At 41.9% G+C, this 15251-nt stretch overlaps 1 long non-coding RNA gene across 2 annotated transcripts in view; it reads right to left on the bottom strand.

Moving 5' to 3' along the window:
- The window catches only part of LOC113604424 (uncharacterized), a 200406-nt gene that overhangs the window by 63876 nt on the left and 121279 nt on the right, over nt 1-15251 (bottom strand). The window lies entirely within an intron of this gene.

Raw genomic sequence — 15251 nt, 5'->3', positions numbered from 1 at the left:
TTTTTTTCATGACAACAACGGAAGATTTCCCATGAAGAGCCATACTGTCAGATAATTATGAGCCAAAGGCTTATTGTATTTTAAACACTTTAAAAAATTTTTAATGTTTATTTTTTGAGAGAGAGAGAGACAGAGACAGATCATGAGCAGGGGGAGGGCAGAGAGAGAGGGAGACCCAGAATCTGAAGCAGGCTCTAGGCTCTGAGCTGTCAGCACAGAGCCCAAGGCGGGGCTTGAATTCACAAACCGCAAGATCATGACCTGGGCTGAAGTCGGACGCTTAACCGACTGAGCCACCCAGGTGCCCTGAGGCCATTTTTATATTTTAAAATGATCCCTGGGTGATTCCACTGTATAGCCCAACTCAAGGACTGTTCCTAGCTGCTCAACGAATATTCCTTTGACTATGTTGTATTTAATTTTCTAAGAACATGAATACTGTTTCTGAATTTACTGACACCTTTTAAATCAGCATTTTATTCATTGTTCTCACGTGTGCACAGACTACCTTTCCTGATAATGGGTTCTTGTTAGGTTACATGAGTCGAGTAACCACATGACAATGACAGAAAGACAGAATATGCTTTGCATACAAATTGCTTCAGCTAATCATATTTTGAGGACATAATTAGCAGCCTGGGGAAAAATAAACAAAGATAGCTGTAGGTTCTGATGCAACATCTTCAGGCCTTAATCTCTCCGGTATGGGAAATCTGAATAAATGTATGCTCCTTTGAGAGTGGCCAAATCGGATAGTGGCATATATTATTATTCAGCACCTTTGATGAGTTACAATATTAATTAAATGTTACAACTAAAGGACATTCAATGCAAATGAGGATAACTTTATAAAGTGATTTGGAATCTGACCATCTAGGTCATAAACAAGAAGTGACTTCTGTTGGTTTCCATACAAGTCAAGAAAACTACATTTTTCCATAAAGTGGAACACGTGTCCACACAGCACTGAAACTTGCATGTACACCAATGATAGTTAATTCAGCAAGTTTATATTGTCCCCCTACATTGGTGGGCCCTGTGAGTTCATCATACTACAGTTTCTCTAGCCTATGACTTCGTTGATTGCAAGGTGAACATTTGGATGTGCCACCGAGAGAAAAAGTCGGTGATTAAAACACACTTTCCACTGCTGTCTTAGAATAAGGAAAATACAGTAAAATTTATCGAACATTTACTATGCACCAGGCATCGTGCCAAACTCTAAACATCACAATAACCATACGAGGCCTCATTATAATTCCTGACCCGTGGAGGGTGTGGGGTGGGGAATTAGGTTCAGGGAAGTTACATCACTTCCCCAAGGTCACATGATCAGGTACTCAGCTTCAGAATCCCATCTTTAACAACGTAGTACTCTACTACTCACAGTCTATTTGAGAACAAACAAGATTTTCAAAATAAGATAACATGCAGTTTTGCACAAGGTTTGCAGAGGATTTCATGGTACCTCAAAAGAAGGACACTGAAGTTCAACTCTGGGTTCTTAGAAAGTATCCTGGAGCAGAGAGAGCTAGTTTTTGAAATACCTTGAAAAACAGGTTTTGCTAAACACATAAAGCCTGTTTGCTAATTTGTACAGGTAACTCGATTATAAAAAGAATCTGAGAATCTGAGAGAGAGAAGAACATTATAAATCATTTAGAGCTTTTAGAATGAGGAACTTGGAACCCACGGAGGTCAGTGCACTTGCTGAAGGGCAGAGTAGCAATTCATTGCGCAGGTAGTACAGGGCTAATAGCTCAGGACCTGCTTTCGACGATGTCATTATTTACAGTGCAAATTATAAATTCTGTAGACATGGTAACCCAGTGAAAAGTACTCAGGCAAGGTAGAGACACAACTGGAATTTTTATTCTAAAAGTGTTTCATTATTGGCAACGGGACAGATTTTGGGCGAAGAAAGACAAGTATCGAATTATTATGTAAGTTGGATGGTTCTCCAGGGAGTAAATTGGACACCCAAGACCACATCTGGTAACATCTATAGACATTTTTGATTGTCAGGACTAAAGGGAGGTGCTACTGGAACCTCGTGGATAGAAGCCAGGGATGCCACTAAGTATCCTATGATACATGGAATAGTCCCCTCCCGCTAACACACACACATAACAAATCTGGCCTGGATGGTAATGATGCCGAGGTTGGGTAATCTTTTGGTGGTCCAAGAGGACATCAAAATCTGAACTAGCACAGCTCGGGTGAGTCAAGTTTCATTCATTCATTAAATACTCATTGTGGATCTACTTTTGTGCCAGGGACTGTGATGTACTCCAGACAAAACAATAAAGATATACACAGGGAACCCCTGTCCTCACATGGTTTACAGCATAGTGGGGGATATCAGTGAGTACTGAGCTACTTAAATATAACATTAAGAGGATCACGGTGGCAGAGGGGCGCCTGGGTGGCTCAGTTGGGTGAGCATCTAACTTTGGCGCACTTCATGAGTTCGAGCCCCACCATCGGGCTCGCTGCTTTCAGTGCGGAGTCTGCTTCAGATCCTGTGTCCCCCCACCCCGGCAACTAAATAAAAAATATCACAAAAACAATAATAAAGAGGGTCAGGTTAGTGGAAATGCCGTGCTGGGAGTGCATCAACCTTTTCACAATTAAATTATAATTGATCTGTGCAGCCTACCATATATAGGGTGGTACAAAAATAATGGGACTACACAACACTTCTTGGTTTACATCATACTCCATTGAGGAAGTAACATTTAAGGCCATCTTAAGACGAAGAAAAGGAGGAAAATCCTCCACGCTGCTGGAACACCATATGCAAAAAACTGAGAATTAGAAGGAAGGGAACGGATGGCAACCAGATCACAGAAAAAGATGTGTGGGAAAAAGGAGGATGATGAGGGTCACCGGGGCGAGAGCACACAGGCCAATCATTGTTTTCAATCCAGCAACGGAAGGAAAGTGCCCTGAAGTGCTGACTCAAACAGAACAATATCCCCTGATTTCCGGGGAAACCCTTGATGATATAAAAATGAAAACAGCAACACCACATGCAGCTGTGCTTTCTGAATGGTAGAGGGGTATGATTAGAGTTTAAGAGTTTGTGATTCACTTACCTCCTTTCAGGTACTCGGGAAGGGCATTATTTAGAATGGTTCTACAAACTTTGGGATTGGATTTCAGCGCAGTCACACACACACACACACACACACACACACACACACACGCACGCGTGCGTATATTCTTTACTTAAGCCTCAATACATTTCTAAAGAAACCACTGTAGTAGCTATGAATTTACTTATTTAAAGTCTTCAGAATAAAAGAAATAAAGCACCTCTTAATGTGGTATTTCAGTGAAATGTGGCCTTTACTAAAGACATTTTAAAGTGCAAAGGAAGCTTTTTTTTTTTTAAGAGATTACAACCTAAAACAGGAGAAGAGGTGTTTTGTTTTGTTTTTTTAATTTGGGGGGGGGGGTTCAATCTTGTATTTCCTTCTTAACAAACATTAGTTTTGGAGAGAACGGCATCCCTCTGATTTCATGGTATTTATACGAAAAATCGTGCCTTTCCCAAGGGTAGTAATTAAATAACTGAAAAAATTAAGATGATAGGGAATTAGTGGTGCATAAAGAAAAGAGCCATTTCTTTTCCTTTAAAAGGTATTTGTGAGGTTTAGTACGGCCTCTGTGTGGCAGAATGGTGAATCTCTGTAGTGTTGAAAATATTTAATACACAGTTTACCTGTGACAGAATTAAACTCAACAGTGAATTAACATGAATTAACAATTTGTATATAAAAGCAAAATGGCAAAGAGGAATGGGCACAAGGTATCAGAATCTAACCAACCTGATCGTGAATCTTGGCTGTAGCCTCTGACCTGTCCGCCCAGTGGCCAGGTAGGTTCACGGGAAAGTTGGATTACTATAGCGTCAAGGATCCGTTACTCAAAAACTGAATACTGTTGGAAAAAATGATGCCTAAGAAATAGAAAGCAAGGCACTATGTGACAACTTGTCAGACAGAGTCAACTATTGGAGAGAGAGTGTTTCAGCGATGTTCCTATTGGGGGGAACTCTGATACTAAATCAAGGGTAAAGTTCAGATATGCCACCTGTTTTAATATCTTTAATTTTATTTGAGAACATTTGCCCAAATCCAATGCAAATGAAAAGGCGGGATTAGGATATAGAGAAAGTGGACATGACTTCAAACTGAGAGATTATTTCTTGCCTCTAACATTTTGATCATTGGAAATCATTCAGACACTGAGCTGACATACATATTCTTTAAAGTATCACTGATGAGGCTCACATGATTCTTGTCGTTTGAAGATGGCATTTCACTCACAAACTCCTATCATTTATGATAACCGAGCATGATAAAAATAATTAATGACATATCAGCATTTTTTGTTTTAAGAGAGCTGTACCCTGAGATAGGAGGTTAGTGAGTATTTCCAAATTTCCTGGAGGGTCGAGAAAGCTTGTTATATTATTACTTGCAATTATAATGATAGAAAAACATTGACAGGTTATGGCTTTGTTTCCAGGGAATTATACTGAAATATGGAAAATAAATATGAAAAATCACAGTATTTTCTAAGTTATAAATCTGCTTCAAACTGGTTTATATACTTGGGATACAAAATTTGATAAATTTCCTCTCCCCAGCTGAATGATTATAGCTCCTTGGTGAGCTGACCTCCTATTTAAAACGTAAAACGAAGTGTCAAAGCTGCCAAAAGTTGTCTTTAACAGACTGGACAGGGGAAAGAGTAATTGAAATTCAGAGCAAGCAATTAACTCCATGGTTCATCAAATCACAAAATCTCCCCACTTTTTTTTTTTTTTAAAGATTTTTAAAAACAAAACCCATGATAATCAAAAGACTTCCTTCTTATAAATTAAGCATGTAAAACCACATCTGCTTCTTCAGGATAATTAATTCATTGACATTTGAGTCAACTGATAGGAGCACAAGCTAGTGCCATTAGTTAATTAATAACTTAAGAAAACATGTGTGGAGTGCCACTGCGTCCCAAGTCGTGTACCAAGTGCTGGGGACACAGTGAAGAAAAGATGGCATCATGGCCCTCACAGAGCATGTGGTCTGTCACGGGATTCTAATTTCAGGCTTATGAGGAAGCGACCGTGGGTCAAAGGTGGGCACAGAGATGCTGTCTGGGGCCAGACTGTTCAGGCAAATAGGCAAGCAAGGTGGGAAGAAGGAGTCTGACGATGGCCAAACACAAATGCCCTTGAAACCAAGTGGGAGCACCAGCTTCTAGTTGGCACCCTCTGCTTTGGAGGGGTGAGGGTAGGGCACTCTAAACGTGGAGGGAAGTGGGAAGTCAAGTGTCATGAGACTACCGCCCACTGCTCACGTAAGTACTTGCCTCTGGTCCCCACCGAGTCAAAAACTAAACTGGATGGTTGGTGATGGGCCCAGTCCTGGCAATCCGATTCTGAGTCAGGCATTAGGGGATAGTCCTGTGATGAGAGAGTCACCTACAGGGAGCAGGGTCTCAAACTGGATTCTAAGAAGATTCTAAGAAGAGGGTTCATCATTGCCTTGGAGGAAGCAAAGGGCACTGGCCATCACTGGAGACCCCCAGGCACCCCCAGTCTGTCCCTGCTTCAACTGGAGCAGCGCCCCTTCTGGCTTATTATCCAAGGGATTAGTAGAAGTGGCTTTTCTGCTTTAAAAATATGAAAAGAAATTGAGAACAATTAGCTAATTAAGTATTAAATCCTTTAGTATTTAGTAAATTGTAAACATACAAATAAAATAGGAAATATTTAAATAATATGTTATAAATAATTATATAAAACAAATAGGATTATATATATACACAGATATATGAATATGAACATATTATATATAAACATATACATATGAACGTGTGTGTGTGTGTGTGTGTGTGTGTATGTATGTATATATATATATATATATATATATATATATATATATATATATATATGAAGTTTTTGGCTCTTGAGTGGCTCTTTCCTGGGATACTAGCCCTACCACTTACTAGATCACTAGTAGTGTGTCTCCGGTCGAGTTACCTAATTCATCTAAGCCTCAGTTCCCTCTACCAAGTGGGGGTAATAATGGTACCCGTCTCCTAGTGTGGCTGAGAGAACGGAGAGTCAATACAGACAGTGCACAGAAGACAGCCTGGCACAGAGCACGCTCCCAAGTGGTGTCACAGATTTTCTTTCTGTGGCCAAAGGCACCTGCTGCATCAAGGAAGACTGGGACTGTTAAAAGGTGGAGGAAAAAAGCAGCGTCGGTATTCTGCTTTTGACTTTTCACTAAGATTTTTGAGTCCCTAGTGATAGAATAGCTCTTGACAAGTGAAGAGGCTTTGTTTGGGAGAAAAGGTCATGGTCAAGTCAAAACCTTTCTTCTGCCTTTTGAAAGCTAAGATGGGGTGGCTGAGAGTGTGGGGTTCACTGTGCATGACGAGGTAGGGACAATGTGGAAAGGAAGGTGGTCAGTAAGGGAAAGTGGGGGAGCAGTGTGGCGTCCTGCTCTGGCACTGGGAGTTGGTCAAAGGGGGACGTGAGTGGCAGAAAATGTACCAGGGTGCCTTCTCCCTACTACCCCTCACAGGGCATCAGAGGTACACAAAGTGCAAAGTGGAAGGTGGTCCCTGAGATCAAAGCCTTCAGACAGTGTCCCACGTCCAAGTTCCCACAGATGGCACTACCACGCACAATCACCAAGGGTTCCCATGTGATTAGATCCTGAGAAGGCCAAGTTCACATTAGCTGGTGACCTGCGGACACCTTGGAGTGAGACAAGCAGACTGCAGATAGTGGGGCCCTTCAAACTGGAGGCAGAAGGCTACAAACAGCAGTGGGTACCAGACATCATCAATAGCCCATCAGTCAAGAGCAGGACAGATAAGCCACTGGAAGGCAGGGTCCCCAGGAGTTTACAGGACCACTCGCTTCTGAGGGCAGAGGGAATGGAGGGCGACTGCCCAGACATTTAGGATTTGCACACATCCTCCTTCACCCAGCAGCCCTCTCTAAGGGATAAGGAGGGAAAAAGGAAAAATGGGCTATAGACAAACAGCCATACAAAGGGATTTAAATTTTGCTGGCACTTTCTCCTAATGAATCAAAATTAAACAGGAAGAAATTGTTGCCTTGAATTTGTTCGTTTAAAATCATTTTGTGCGTTCCCCATCTTCCTGCTGTGGTTAGCTACTGTTAGGAACTGGGCTCCAGAGCAAGTTCCAGAACATTAAGAAAAACGACTTTTTTTTGAACATTTCAGTTTGAACAGGACCCCTTTACAAAACATAAATTACCCTTGGGTGTGCATTATTTAGCTGTTACTGATGGGATCACCCTGTATCCCTGCTCTAGAAGGTCCTTTCAGAGCCTAGGGCAGAGGGCTCAGAGCGGTCCTGACGTATGTGACATTTCTGAAGGTGGTTTTGAATATATGGGCCTAACACCCAATGTCCTTCCCAAAGCCCAATTATCCTTGAATGGGAATGCCGAGTTTTGCCTCATTTTGATTCCTTCAGGGTCACTACTACTCAGTTAGACCTGACAATGAATAGGAACAATTTCTTATATTCCTGTTTGGAGTTACTAGTCATTTATTATGACCATCCAGCTTGCTTTCCATAACTTGTCCTTGGGTGGGTTGGGGAGAGTGTCACAGAACCTTTAGAGAGAGAAAGAACCTGAGAATCTAGTCTAATTTAAACTTTTTACCTTTATTTATTTATTTTGAGAGAGAGAGAGAGTGGGGGGAGGGACAGAAAGAGGTAAAGAGAGAGAGAGAATCCCAAGCAGGCTCCACACTGTCAGCACAGAGCCCAATGTGGAGCTAGAACTCATGAACGGTGAGAACATGACCCGAGCTGAAATCAAGAGTCAGACGCTTAACCAACTGAGCCTCCCAGGTGCCCCAAGTCTTATTTTATACATAAGCTGAGTCACAGGTGATCAAGGTGACTGGCAGGGGGCCACCTAATATGGCACCCCTGAACTTCCAACTCCTTCTGGTGCCCACCCAGAGCCCTAAGACGCACACGTTGGGGCACACCACCAGATGTGGCCTGAAAATACATGAGGGCAAGTCTTTGGATCCACTGAGACCAGCATTCCCTTTACAGACATGCATTACAGAGCAATTTCCCGAAAATATCGAGCACACATTGTCAGCTCCCGCAAAAAGAAAGAAAGAAAGAAAGAAAGAAAGAAAGAAAGAAAGAAAGAAAGAAGAGAAGAGAAGAGAAAAGAAAAGAAAAGGAATTTTGAGTGGGGTTAGCCACATGTGCTGAGTACTTGGTTTCTGGAGGAAACAACCCCTGGTTATCAAGAACTGAGTGAAGAGTTTACCCATTCGGGGGCCTGACAGAAATGAGCGAAAGGAATCAGATTTTGGTTTTGTTCAGCCAAGGGAGAGTCATTTGACTTACAGGTTCACACATACACACACACACACACACACACACACACACACACAAAAGCAAACGTGGCTGCAGAAGGTGTGCTTTCCAGTTGAGAATTCCTAGGTTTTATTGGAGTTCAGTCAAAGTGGAAGCTGTTGATGGAGGAGGTTAATGTCTATCACAGTCTGGGTATTTTTGCAATGACTTCTTTCACAGCGTGTTCATTTTAAGAATAAAGAGGTCTTTATGGTGAGTGAAAGTTTAATGAGGATTACAAGGGCCCCCCAGATGCTTACGACCCATTTGAATAACCCATAACCTCTATGTTTATCATGAGAGGGAACATGCCAATTTAAGGTATTACAGACATTCTTCAGAAGACCTTTACAGTTTCCATAGGCATTTTCAAGAATTTTCTTCTACATTCTGCAATTTATAAATTGCAGAATGTGTGTTACTATGGAAACGACCTCTGGTCTCTTTGTTACTCAACTACACGAAAGATAAGCTTTGGGGATGTACCCCCACTAGTAAATATCTTTTCTTTGCTGTTTACCCCTTCATACTTCCTTCTGCTGTTGCACATGCTCGCTGTGAAACATCAGAGCAGGTATTATAAAGAAGACAAGTATGGAGTTTAATAAAAGCACAAATGTTTTCTGGAACCTGAATCGAGGGAGCTTTAGCAAAGTCAGCAAAAGAAGGGATGTCATCGCAGCTAATATTTGTTAACTACTTAGCAATAGTTTCCTCCTGTGAAATTCAAACTTTGGTGTGTGCGTGCAGGAGAATCACACAGTGCGCTTGCTTGAAGCGCGCTGCTGGGCTCCACCATCACAGTCCCCGATGCGAAAGACCCGGGACAGGGCTCACAATGTGCTTCCAGAACAAGACCCAGGTGAAGCTGGATACTGGTGACCCAGGCACCGCAGAGAGAACCACCCTGCTGACCACTGTCCAGAGCTTTTTAAAAAAATTGTAAAAGTGGGGCACCTGGGTGGCTCCGTCGGTTAAGCGTCCAACTTCCGCTCAGGTCATGATCTCACGGTTCGTGAGTTCGAGCCCCGCGTCGGGCTCTGGGCTGACCGCTCAGAGCCTGGAGCCTGCTTCAGATTCTGTGTGTGTCTCTCTCTCTGCCCCACCCCCTGCTTGTGCTGTCTGTCTCTGTCAAAAATAAGTAAACATTAAAAAACTGTGATCAAATATCCATTACATAAGATGTGCCATTTTAACCATTTTGAGGCGTAGGGCATATATTATATTCACGTTGTGGTGCGACCATCATCGCCATCTGCCTCCGAAATGCCTTTGTCATCCCAAAGTGAAACTCTTCCCGCTAATAAATATCCTCCATTCCTCCCTCCACCCAGGCTCTGGCAACTGCCATTCTACCGTCTCCATGAATTTGACCATTTCAGGTACCCCATAAAGTGAAATCATACAGCATTTGTCTTCTCGTGACAAGCTTCTTTCACGTAGCCTGATGTGACCAAAGTTTATTCACGTTGAGTGCATATCAGAACTTCCTTCCTCTCTAAGGCTGAATAATATTCCACTGTATACGCATACCACAAGTTGTTGATCCATCCCTCCATCTGATGGACATTGGTTTGTTTCCACCTCTTGGCTGTGGTGAAGAATGCTGGGAACATGGGTGTACAAATATCTGTTCAAATACCTGCTTTCAGTTCTACTGGGCATATGCCAAGAAGTACAAGTGCTGATTCTAAGCATTTTACATGTACAATTACACTTCAAATTTAGAAAAAGGCAGGTTATTATTTCCATCTTACGGTTGAGGAAAAAGACACCCAAAATTCACCTCATCTGACTCAGGCCACACAGCTCGTAGGCACAGGTAGGCTGACTCCTCCATTCAGGTACCCAGGACAGTTAACTGTCTTCTCTGCCCGAAGAAAGCATTTCACTGTCCCTGGAAAACTCCCCACATTGATACAGACATTAATTTTTCACAATAAAGAGTGGAAGTAATTACCTTTCCAAAATGACAGCTAGCATGAGATTCAATAGTCTAATGTATGTAAGGATTCAGGTAGAGGATAAAGCAAACCATTCTTCCCAGTTTGTTAATTCACGCATCTCTTCTTTAGATTATTTCTGGAATAAAGTAGGCTAAACTATCTCTAAAATCTGCCACTTAGGGGCCAAACTATTTTCAATCGCGTAAACATTTCCTCTCTGAGCCGTCAAACATGACAATGTGACAGTGGAGGGGGACTGTCCTTCCAATAATCAGAACAGCAGGATTGGGCCCGTGTCGTATTCAGTTCTCTGGATAATTAAGCCAAGCCACCCACGGACAAATTCCTGCAGTGGGCTTTACATGCAGTTAGGTTAGATTAATATGCCGCATGAATTAGAAGCCACAATCTAAATATTACAGGGGAAGTCCAGCACAGGATACAGGACACAGGAGAGCAGAAAACAACGTGGCTGAGAAACTCGCAGGGGGTGCGCAGTTTCAAACACTTGATTCTGTTTCTGGAATGCACCTTCCTCCTCCGTGGGCTGCTTACTCCCACGTCTAAGACTCAAGAAGGCTAGTAAGTGTGACAGTGCGCATCAGGTATGAGGGATGATGAAAGTGGTGGATGAAAATGGTCCGAAGACTAGAGGGTGTCATTCATTACGGATATTTTAAATATTTTAAAGGCGCCCATTTCTTCTCCTGGATGTGCAATCAGGATGTGGGGGTTTTAAGGCTGCAAATAAGCATTTCCATTCTTCAAGCCCGGTCTCAGGTCATACACATGTGTTGTCTTCCTTGCCGGCCCCACTGCTTTGAGAATGTTGGAAGATTATTAGAGCACTATTCCTTTTATAGACACAGGTCAACCTTCAGCTCAAAGAGACAGGAGAGAGGACCAAAGGCACTTCACCCCCTGGTCTAGTTCTCCAGGCAGTATGATGCCGTAATTCTAGGAATCGAGGGGAGAAGGACTTGTTACATCAACAGCTGAGAAAGGTGGGCACCTTGCCCTGCAGGTGACAAAATCCTGCAAACATGTCCCCATCTCTAGTCTTGGATGCTGCGACCAAAATATTGCCAGCGCTCCCAGCTGCTCCTTAAATGACATACTTTTCCATCTTATTGGTGGAGTTCTAAATGAGCTGCCATTTGTGGGGGATTCTACCCAGCCTCTCCCCTCCATCTTCCAGAAAATAGTCCTTGCCCCTCCCCCAAATTACCATAAACATGGCTCTCCTAGCTTTTTTGCTACAACACCTAGGATTGCTATTTAATGAATCTGGAAATTTAAATTTTCACGAAATAGCAAAGGACTTACCACATCTCCTGTGGTTGCACGTGCACTGAAATATTTTTCTTTTTCCATTTCACTGGTGATAATTCATACAAAGGGAGAATAGCAAATTAAAGATACAGAATGTCCTGCATTCTCTTTTTTGAATGTATCATCTGCACCCCAAGTCCAGCCTTTATTTTTCATGTTAATTTTCTTGTACAAAGAAACTTTTAAAATACTTTTCTTGTATTTAGATATAATGTTTAAGCATGAAAAAATTCTGGATGGGTGCCTCCTTGAAATTGTTCCTACAGCTTGAGGTTCCTTCCTTTTATCAACATTTGACTATATTTTCCTTTCCATACCTAGAACATTCTTTTCATGTCTGAGCCCAAATTGCTCTCTGATCAGAAACATTGGTTCCACTAAACAACTCTTTCAGTTCTTAAAGTACTTATGCTTCTCCAGACATTTAATGTGAGATCCAAATATTACTTATAAAGCTGCATCCTGTTGTAATGTCTCTGCTGAGGAATCTTAATTATTTCTTGTTGGCCTTTCTTTAAATAATTAGTTTAAAGATGGTGCCTGAACATTCAATGTTCTCCTTTCCATCAGTCAGGATTCTTACTTGCATACAAGGCGTGTACACACACACACACACACACACACACACTGGATAATTTAAGGGAAAAAGAGCCTCACAGAAAGAAAACTGAGTAGCACACAGGCTCTCTAGGATCCTAAGAGATTTGCGGGGGGGGGGGGGTGCTTTTCAGGAATACCACCCCAAACCTTACAACAGAGCCTCCTGCATACCTGTTAAAATCTGATTGACCCTACTTCTTTCTCTAATCTTCAGGAGTCAGTTCTATGAAGACTTTGCCACTTTCTGCATGTGATATCAGTGCCTTATCTTGAGCCTGCCTCCACAGGTTGCCTGAGAAGGAAATTCTCTAAGCCGTAAGTGGGAGTCACCCCAAGAACCCAATAGGGAGGGGAGCCAATGCATATGGAATCACACTGGGGCAGAGGATGGGTTAATGTTGGTCCTTTTCGTCACCCAGGTACACAGTTATGATCTTTATTTCATTAAGTTCCCTCAGACAGTCCTAGTAGGATGTAGCCTTGCGGCTCACCATGGTAGCTCATCTGTATTAGCTTTCTTTCCTTCCCCGTTTCAACTCCTGCCCACGAACTCCTGCTCCCTGACATCGCATTCCCCGCCAGAACTACCAGCTCACAAGTCTGTTCCTTCCAGGTTTTCTTTGCAGGAAACCCATGATAAAAAAAAGCTTGATTTACGATGAATCTTATTCCATTCCCGTCTTTATTGGCTTGTAAGTTAGGATATTCCTTTTATTCCTATGTTATGTTTTTAAAAAGTTACTCTAGAGATTACAACAGGCATTCTTGATAAAGTCGAATTTAAATTAGTACTTGTGCCACCTTCTAGTCAATACATGGGCCTTTCTCTGATTCATGGACTCTTGGGGTTGACTATTTTATTAGGAATTTAATATTCCACAAGACATCATGATGTATCGTTCTGTACAATAGTTTTTAACTTTTTTCTTTGCAGGGAAGAGTCCTTATTTAGGAAAGAGACCTTTATTAGGGGGGGAAGGACTGCTCCCTCAAGAGTTACTGCCATGGCAGAAAACAAGCCTGTAAACCACGAGTTCAGGGAACTCATCACTGATGTGTCCCTTGCCAAAACACTATTTTTTAAGCTGCTGGTGGAGAATGTTTGTTATGTCATTCCTTATACCTTGGTGGCCTATGTGTGTATTTCTTTGCCCATTTTTTTATTGTGGCAAAATAGACATAAAATTGACCACTTTTAGATGTACATGTCAGTGGTATTAAATACAGTGTTTATATCCAGCAAGGCATTGTGTCCTCAATCTCCACAGCTCCTTTCATTTTGTAAAACTGGAACGGTCTATCCAAGAATGACATAGTTTTATTCACACATTTATCTGCTTAGTTTCACCCTTGATCTGCCTTTAATCATCAATTGCTTTCTGTTGAGAACACTTGTCAGTATTACTTTTAATGAAGATCTGCGGTGACAGACGCTCTCACATTTTGCTTGCTGAAAAATGTTTTGCCCTCCATTTTCCAAAGGATATTTTTACTGGGTATAGAACTCCACACTGACTCTTATTTTCTTAGAGCACTTTCTAGAAATAATGAGAAAGAATTGTACTTTGGCTGCCATTGCTTCAGGTGGAGAAGCCAAGTATTAACCTACCTTATTTTTCTTGCTAGGAGTGTAATACACAGTTTTTCCCCTGGCTGACTTTTAGGATTTTTCCATTTGCCTTCGGTTTTCAGCAGTGTTTACCCGTGGCTTTCTAATAAGCATCCTGCTTGACATTTGTAACACTTCTTACGTTTGTGGCTTATTGTCTTCCACTATTTTTGGAAAATCATCTGTCATTATATTTTTAAGTGTGTTTATTTTTGAGAGAGAGAGAGGGGGCATGCATGGGGGAGGGGTGGGGGGGAACAGAGAGACAGAATCCCAAGCAGGCTCCATGCCCAGGGTGGAGCAGGACACAGGGCTCAAACCCACAGACCGTGAGATCATGACCTGAGTGGAAATCAAGCGTCAGCTGCTCAACCGACTGAGCCACCCAGGTGTCCCACGTCGCATCTGCAATTATATTTTCAAATACTGCTTCTGCCCCATTACGTGTCCTCTCTCCCGCAACTACAGTTCCATGTATGTCGGAATTTTTATCCATGTCACGGATGTCTTCTAAATTCTTTTTAGTATTTGTCGTACTCTTTTCACGCTCTGCTTCATACTTGGTATTTTATTCTCACCTACCAACAAACCATCTCTCAGAACATGTCTAAGGTAGCCACAGTGTTCATCCACTTCCCAACTGTTTCCGTTTTGTGGCGTTCTGTTGCTAGAACTTTTACTTTGTCCTTCATTACAGTTTCTAATTCTCTGGCAATTCTATCCTGTCGTTTAATACTTGGAACAGTTTAATTACCATGATTTCAAGGCACATATCTGATATTTTCATTGCTTTTCTTTGGCATCTGTTTTTATGACTTTTCATTGGTTCTTAGTCATGTCTTCTTTTATGTCAAATTATATTTTATTGACTCGTATATTTACGTAAAAATATGGAATAAAGATTTTTTTTTTCTGCTTCAGGGAGACTGCTGGATTGGAGAATATCACCTAAATGTAACTGAGCATTGGAGCAGACTTTAAATTAGGTATTTTGGGGCGCCTGATGGCTCAGTCAGTTAAGCACTTCGGCTCAGGTTTGTGAGTTCAAGCCCTGTGTGGGACTCTGGGCTGACAGCTTCAGCGCCTGGAGCCTGCTTCAGATTCTCTGCCACCTCCCTCTCTGCTCCTCCCCTGCTCCTGCTCTGTCTGTCTTTCTCTCTTTCTCAAAAATAAATAAACATTAAAAAAAATTTTTTTAATTAGTTATTTCAGTATGAGTGAGTGCTGGCTTCTGGTTCAGCTATAGCCTTGTGTGGAGATCTATGTATCTATTTATTTTTAAGTATTTATTTTTGAGAGAGAAACAGAGACAGAGGGAG

The sequence above is a fragment of the Acinonyx jubatus genome, chromosome E2, assembly GCF_027475565.1.
Source record: "Acinonyx jubatus isolate Ajub_Pintada_27869175 chromosome E2, VMU_Ajub_asm_v1.0, whole genome shotgun sequence".
In the NCBI taxonomy this organism is placed as follows: domain Eukaryota; kingdom Metazoa; phylum Chordata; class Mammalia; order Carnivora; family Felidae; genus Acinonyx; species Acinonyx jubatus.
Note: the sequence above shows the minus strand (reverse complement) of the source record. Positions and strands in the feature narration are given on the sequence as shown.